Source organism: Zingiber officinale, chromosome 5B, assembly GCF_018446385.1.
Source record: "Zingiber officinale cultivar Zhangliang chromosome 5B, Zo_v1.1, whole genome shotgun sequence".
Lineage (NCBI taxonomy): Eukaryota > Viridiplantae > Streptophyta > Magnoliopsida > Zingiberales > Zingiberaceae > Zingiber > Zingiber officinale.
The window spans coordinates 73,454,744-73,462,212 of record NC_055995.1 but is presented as its reverse complement, the minus strand read 5'-3'; positions in this window follow the sequence as shown (position 1 = coordinate 73,462,212).

Here is a 7,469-nt window from a genome sequence, read left to right as displayed (position 1 = left end):
CGCCCTTAGAGAGCCTCGTAGGGTGTCATGCCGATAGTGGCCTGATAGCTATTGTTGTATGCAAATTCTGCTAAACTCAGGTATTTACACCAACTTCCCTTGAAGTCTAGGTCACATGCTCAGAGCATATCTTCGAGTACCTGATTTACTCGCTCCGTCTGACCATCTGTATGAGGATGGAAGACTGTGCTAAATTTTAACTTGGTGCCCAATGTTGACTGTACACACTCCCAGAAGCGTGACGTGAACCTACTGTCTCTGTCTGAAATGATGGTCCGTGGAACTCCATGTAGTCTGACAATCTCCTTGAGTTACAACTGAGCTAGTTGCTCCATGGAGTAGGATATCCTGATAGCTAAGAAGTGGGTTGATTTAGTCAACCTGTCGACTATTACCCAGATGGCATCAAAACCATTCGTGGTTCTGGGTAGTCCCACTATGAAATCCATGGAAATATCCTCCCACTTCCATTCTGGAATCTGAATAGGCTGTAGAACTCCTCCTGGTCTCTGGTGTTCTGCCTTAACTCTCTGGTAGGTCAGACAGGTACTGACATATCTAGCGATGTCTCCTTTCATCCCAGGCCACCAAAAACGTCTCTTTAAGTCTTGGTACATCTTGGTGGAACCAAGATGCATCGCATAAGGAGTCCTGTGAGCCTCATCTAGGATCTTCCTTCGTAGTTCCTCCTGATCCGGAACACATAGTCTGTCACCAAAATACAATACCCCACTATCAGATACTCTGAACTCTCCACTTTCTGATTCTGCTAACCCTTGCTTGATTTTCTGAATTTCAGGGTCCTGACCCTGAGCTATCTGAATGTCACCAAGTAGGGTAGATGCTAAGGTCATAGTAGAGAGTCGTCCAACTATAAGTTCGAGACCGAAATCTGTAATCTCCTTTTGTAAGGGCGGTGACATGGCTGACAGGGATAATAAGGTAGCACTGGACTTCCTGCTAAGTGCGTCCGCCACCTTATTGGCTTTTCCTGGGTGGTAGAGGATGTCTATGTCGTAGTCTTTGACCAGCTCGAGCCATCTACGCTGTCGCATATTCAGATCCTTCTAAGTGAAGAAGTACTTCAGACTCTGATGATCTGTATACACTCTGCACTGAGCTCCATACAAGTAATGTCTCCAAATTTTGAGGGTGAAGACGACTGCTGCAAGCTCAAGGTCATGAGTGGGGTAGTTCCTCTCATAGTCCTTGAGTTGTCTGGAGGCGTAGACGATCACCTTGCTATTTTGCATCAGTACTGCTCCTAGTCCTAATTTAGAGGCATCACTATAGATATCAAAGCTGTCTGTGTTTTCTGGTAGCGTCAGAATGGGAGCACTGGTCAATCTTCTTTTAAGCTCAGTGAAGCTGTTCTCACAGTCCTCTGTCCACTTAAATTTTCTGTTCTTCCTGGTGAGAGCTGTCAGTGGGGAGGCTATCCTGGAGAAATCCTCTACAAATTTTCTGTAATAGCCTGCTAGTCCCAAAAAGCTTCTGATTTCATTGGCATTCTTAGGTTTCTTCCAGTTACTCACAACTTCTATCTTACTGGGGTCTACCATGATACCATCCTTGGAGATGATGTGACCCAGAAAGGATACCTGATCGAGCCAGAATTCACATTTCGTGAACTTGGCGTACAGTTGGTTCTGCTGAAGGGTTTGGAGTACTATCCTCAGGTGCTCTGCATGTTCCTCCTGAGTTCTATAATAGATAAGAATGTCATCGATGAACACGATAACAAACTTATCTAAGTATTCTCTGAATACTCTGTTCATGAGGTCCATGAAAGTAGCTGGAGCATTTGTCACGCCAAAAGGCATGACTACGAACTCATAATGTCCGTATCTGGTCCTGAAAGTCGTCTTGGGTATATCACCCTCTTTAACTCTCACTTGGTGATATCCCGATCTGAGGTCTATTTTAGAGAACACTGCTGCTCCCTTTAGCTGATCAAACAGGTCATCTATCCTAGGCAGAGGATACCTGTTCTTAATCGTGACTTGGTTTAGTGCCCGGTAGTCTATACACAGGCGCATGCTCCCGTCCTTCTTCTTCACGAACAATACAGGCGCTCCCCATGGTGAGTGACTAGAGCGTATGAAGTCCTTGTCAAGCAGCTCCTGTAGTTGTTCCTGAAGTTCCTTCAGTTCTGCTGGAGCCATGCGGTAGGGTGTTTTGGAGATGGGATTTGTACCGGGGATGAGTTCTATCTTAAATTCAATCTCTCTGTCTGGTGCTAAGCCTGGTACCTCCTCAGGGAAGACTGCTGGATAGTCACATACAACTCGGACCTCCTCTAGCTTTTGGTCCTTGTCCTGACTGGTATTGACTACATGTGCTAAGAATCTCGTACATCCTCAATCAAGTAGTTTCTGTGCTTTCAGAGCTGAGAGAAACTTCTTGGCTTTTCTCTTTGATTCTCTGATATAACCAAACTGCACTCCTGCTTCAGGTTGGAATATAACTTTCTGTTTACGACACTCTATGGAGGCACCGTATTTGATCAGAAAGTCCATTCCCAAAATGACATCATAGTCAGTCATATCCAGCACTATAAGATCACCAAAAAGCTCTCTATCTGCTATAATGACTGGCACTGCTCAGAGCCAGTGCGTGGATGCCATAATTTCTCCTAAAGGTAGTATTGTCAAAAACTGACCACTGAGTACCTCTGGCGATATTGCTAACTTTTTGGCAAATGTCCTGGATATATAAGAATGAGTTGCCCCAGTATCGAATAAGACAGTTGCACTTTGCTGTAAAATACTAATCTGACCTGTAACAACTGTTGAGGCATTCGCTACGTCCTCTCTGGTGAGTGAATAGATCCTCGCATTCATCGTGGATGAGGGGGCTTCTAGTCTGCCCTGGCTGATGTGTGGACCATCTAAAGTAGCCTGCATCTGGTGTAACTGTGCTGGGTTACCTCCGTATTGAATCGGCTGTGGTGCGGGAAGGCTGGTCTTGTTCGGGCATTGTTTGGCCATATGCCCTTCCTGGCCACATTCGAAGCATCCTCGTGTGCCCTTGCGATAAACTCCGGGGTGGAATTTCCCACAAGTAGAACACTTGGGATAGCTAGGTTGTTTACTAGTTGGTCCTTCTTTTGGGTAACTCCCTGATTTACGTTTGTAACTGGAGTTCCCTTTCCAGTTAGAGCTGTGGCCCTGGTGTTTCTGAGTACCTGAGCCTCCTTGGCCCTTAGACTCTGAAACGGCTTGCTTCTGCTGTTTGATGATGTTCTGGTAATGCTCGGTGGTCAGAGCACTACTTACCATTTCTTCAGTAGTTTGCGGCCTATGAACGCCACTGGCCACATTCATTGCTAATTCCGGCCTTAGCATTTTGAGCATCAACCGGACTCGTTCCCTTTCAGTGCTGACTAATTCAGGGCATAGACGAGCCAGTCTGTTGAATTTCTTCACGGCTTCCTCAACTGAAAGGTTGCCCTGACGAAATTCAGTGAACTCATCATAATGGCGGTTTGTAACCCGCATGTGAAAGAACTCCTCAAAGAATTCTCTCTCGTAGTCAGCCCATGTCATCTGGTTCACTGGGCGCTTCGCTTTAATCCTCTCCCACCACATACGTGTGTCTCCTGTCAGGCAAAATGAGGCGCATTTCACCTTTTCATACTCCGGCCAGTCCAGAAGCTCCATCGTACTCTCCAATGTTTTGAACCAGACTTGGGCATCCCATGGTTCACTAGTGCCTGAGAAATTCTCTGGCTTGATTTTCTACCACTGGATCAGGTAAGCTTCTCTCCTTACCCCTGCTGCTGGGGCTACTGGTGCTGCAGGTTGGACTGGTGGAACCTCTATCACTACTGGGGTTGCTAGGTTAGGTTTTGGAGTGACAATGAGAGTGTTCTGCTGATTAGCCCTTAGGGTGGCTATCTCCTGTTGTTGTTCAGCTAGTTACTTTTGTAACTGAGCCACTACTGCTGCAAGGTCTGGGGGAGGCACTGAGCTGCCTGCCTCTTGCTGGGGCTCAGTAGCTGGTGTCTTTCTAGCTGGGCGTCCTCGTACCATTTTCTAGAGAAATAGAGAACATACATAACTAATACAATAATGTTTACATAACTACTATTATCTGGTTAGATGCTATCATATATAAACTAAACATGCTTTAGTTATCTATAAACATGAAAGCAAGAAACATAACTAAAGTGAGGAATATTCTTACTTGGAAGCTGCAAGTTCAATGCTGATGTGTGTGTGAGGAAGTATGGAACTTGCTCTGATACCACTCTGTAACGCCCCGCCTCCTACTGACTATGCTGTAAGGCCGGGGGTTACAATTACTGTGCTAAACTTCACTATAAGGTACGGAAAACTGAACTAATTTAGAACTCTATGCTGTGTGCCATAAAATCTGAAATTTATATTCGGAATACATTGCTGAAGTTACATATGCTAAAGAAGGGAACTTAACTTTCTATTTGGTTAAAAACTGAAGTTAGGCACTTCTGGCTGAAATCAGACATTCCAATCGATCGGCTGATCTATTGGAGTTGTCTAATCGATCCACTGATCAACTCAACTCGCTACTGTGCACGGGGTCAAAACTGGATCGATCCAATCTGGTCAATCGATCCAGAGATCAATTCAGAAGCTCTCTGTTCACGGGATTAAATTCCCGATCGATTGGCTGATCGATCCATGGCCGATCGATCAGCTGATCGACTCATCAGCTCTCTATACGCGACAGGTCGCGCTTCGATCGATCGGCTGATCGATCGGGGCTCCCCAATCGATCAACTAATCGACTCACTAGCCTTCTGTACGCGGGGACTTCTCCCAATCGATCGACTGATCGATTGAGGATTGCTCAATTGATCGGCTGATCGATTGGATTTCTGATTTCCACAGAAATCAAACCTGACCTCATACAGAATTTTAAGAAATTCAACTATAACCACCACACTAGTACTGGGCATGCCATTACTCACGGTTAGTTATCTACTATCATGCCAAATAACAATCTAAGCATAACATAGTGTATACTCTCATGAATCAAGACACTTAACATCTAAAAGTGCAGAAAGTAATACTATAAGAAGTACTAAGTTCTTAATTTGCTAATTTCCCCCAAGGATCTTTATTCCAGGTTCCTTCTCACACACATCTTCATCGCATTGCCTCCAGCCTCCGCTATTTCATCTTTCCTTTACCTTTATCTGCAGTATAAGGAAAAATGCAACTATAAGCTTGAGAGCTTAGTAAGAAACCATCTACCTCACAAAAACATGCATTTATAGAAATCATGCTTTTTAAAAGATGTTACGCTGATATGCAAGCTGAGAATCATACTAGAAATGATAAAACATGGCACATGAGCATGTAAATCATGACAATCAAGAACTAAACATAGAGCTATCTGCTATATCAATAGAAAACTGAACTGAAGCTAAGCTGAATTCACTTATATGTTTTGTGAAGTTTGAAAACTATTTTCGTAAATAGATAAAAATACTAAACATGCTGCTAATGGGCCCGTCATCTGTACTTGCTGTGCGCGCCTCCTTAACTAGGCTCGAGGTAGTAAGTCCCGAATCTAGTAGGGTTACTAGGTTATCTAAACCTAGGGACAACTATGGGAGCCCAACCCAAGGACAACTGAAGTCTAGTACAGTGCCACTGATAAAGTAAAATACTAATTATAACTGATTTATCATATCCTACTTTTTACTAGGTTATCTGAACCTAGAGCTAGGTTATCTGAACCTAGAGGCGACTATGAGAGCCCACCCATTGGACCGTAGTCCCATATAACCGAAGCAAGGCTATATATGCTATTTAAAATGCATCTAGGGCATTTAACTGAGCTATTAAAACACCTATTGTAGCATATAACTGTATTGGGTATTTTATCGAGCACCTGGTGTGCTCTAACTCTACATATGGTTGCACTATGAATATAATTGCGAACTATAGACATAAAAACATGCGATTAGATACTTATACTACAGGTGAGGGGTTACTTACATCCTGCGCTAAATATTCTTACAATTCGATCGCTAGATTTCCGGAGAAGAGGATCTCTTCGACGATCTTCTTACGCCTATGCGTTCTTCTCGCGGAGAGGAACGTCCTCGTGCCGGAATTATCGCCGGAAAGTGCTCCTACGATCCTAGGAGTGGAACCCTAGGCTTCTTGGGCTTGGGCGCCGAGAGGGTGAGGAGAAGAGGGGTTTCGGCGGTGAGGGTTTGAGGGAGAAGAGAATTGCCGATCAAAATAACAACTCTCCACTTAATTTCCCTATTTATATTAACTAATTAATACACCCCAACTAAACCTTAAATATAATTGTTCTCCTATTCTTTCAGTACACCCCTGCTGGGGCCCCTTGGTTACTAGAATCACCCTATATGTCATGGAGTCCATAGGTCTCGGGTTCGATTCCCGCTTAAGTTGTTTTATGTTTTTATTTGTTTTTGCTACTTCGGCTATTCTAAAAATTCCATAAAAATATTCTAAAATTCCCAAAAAATAATAGAATATTTCTAAAAATAATTTGAAAACTTTCGGGCGTTACAAACCCCCATACCTTATAAAAAGTTCATCCTCAAACTTAGAATAACTCTGGATACTTCTGTCTCATACTAGCTTCTGTCTCCCAAGTTACCTCTTCTGTTGTGTGATTTTGCCAAGTAACTTTTACTAATGGTATCTCCTTATTCCGCAATTTCTTAACTGCTCGGTCTATTATCTGAATTGGCCGACTGTCATAGCTGAGGTCTTCGCGGACTTGTACCGACTGGGGCTCAATCACCTGGGTGGCATCTGGGATATGCTTCTTCAGCATAGAGACATGAAATACATTATGGATAGCTGACATCTCCTGGGGTAGCTCTAGCTCATATGCTACCCTTCCAACTAACTAAGTGGGAGAGGGATTTTAAATAAATCTCATGGTCTCCATTACTGGTTTGTAAGTGATGCAAACAAACTTGCGCGTTGGCTCTGAGTGCCTTCCTCCATATCAGATGAGTTTATTTGTGGATCACTAGAACAAACTTCTATTTTGGATGACTATAGGAAGTTAATTAAGAGCGTGTAATCTTCTCCATTGAAAGGGGCACAATCTTATTAATGGACTTAGTGTCAAGTAATGGTAAACACTTAGGCAAGTCTAATAGTATCCTCCCCATCGAAGTCACTGCTATTATTCATGTGACCAAAGGAAACCAACTATTAATTTTATTTGTCAAAAAGTTAAGTTGACAAGATAATAAAATTAATGGGTTAAACCCTCCTTTTACAAATGTTGAATTTGTTTACGTCCACACTATCGTGGCATACAAAATTCACGGTGTTTTGAGGTGTTGGTTAATTTAAAATAGTATTGTTTGAGGAATCAATATTATTCTAAATTTAGAGTTCTGACCAAAAGTTATTTGTGATTCTTAGGATGACTTTCAACCCACTGGCCATCATACTAAAAGAGAACAGACTTACTGGTCC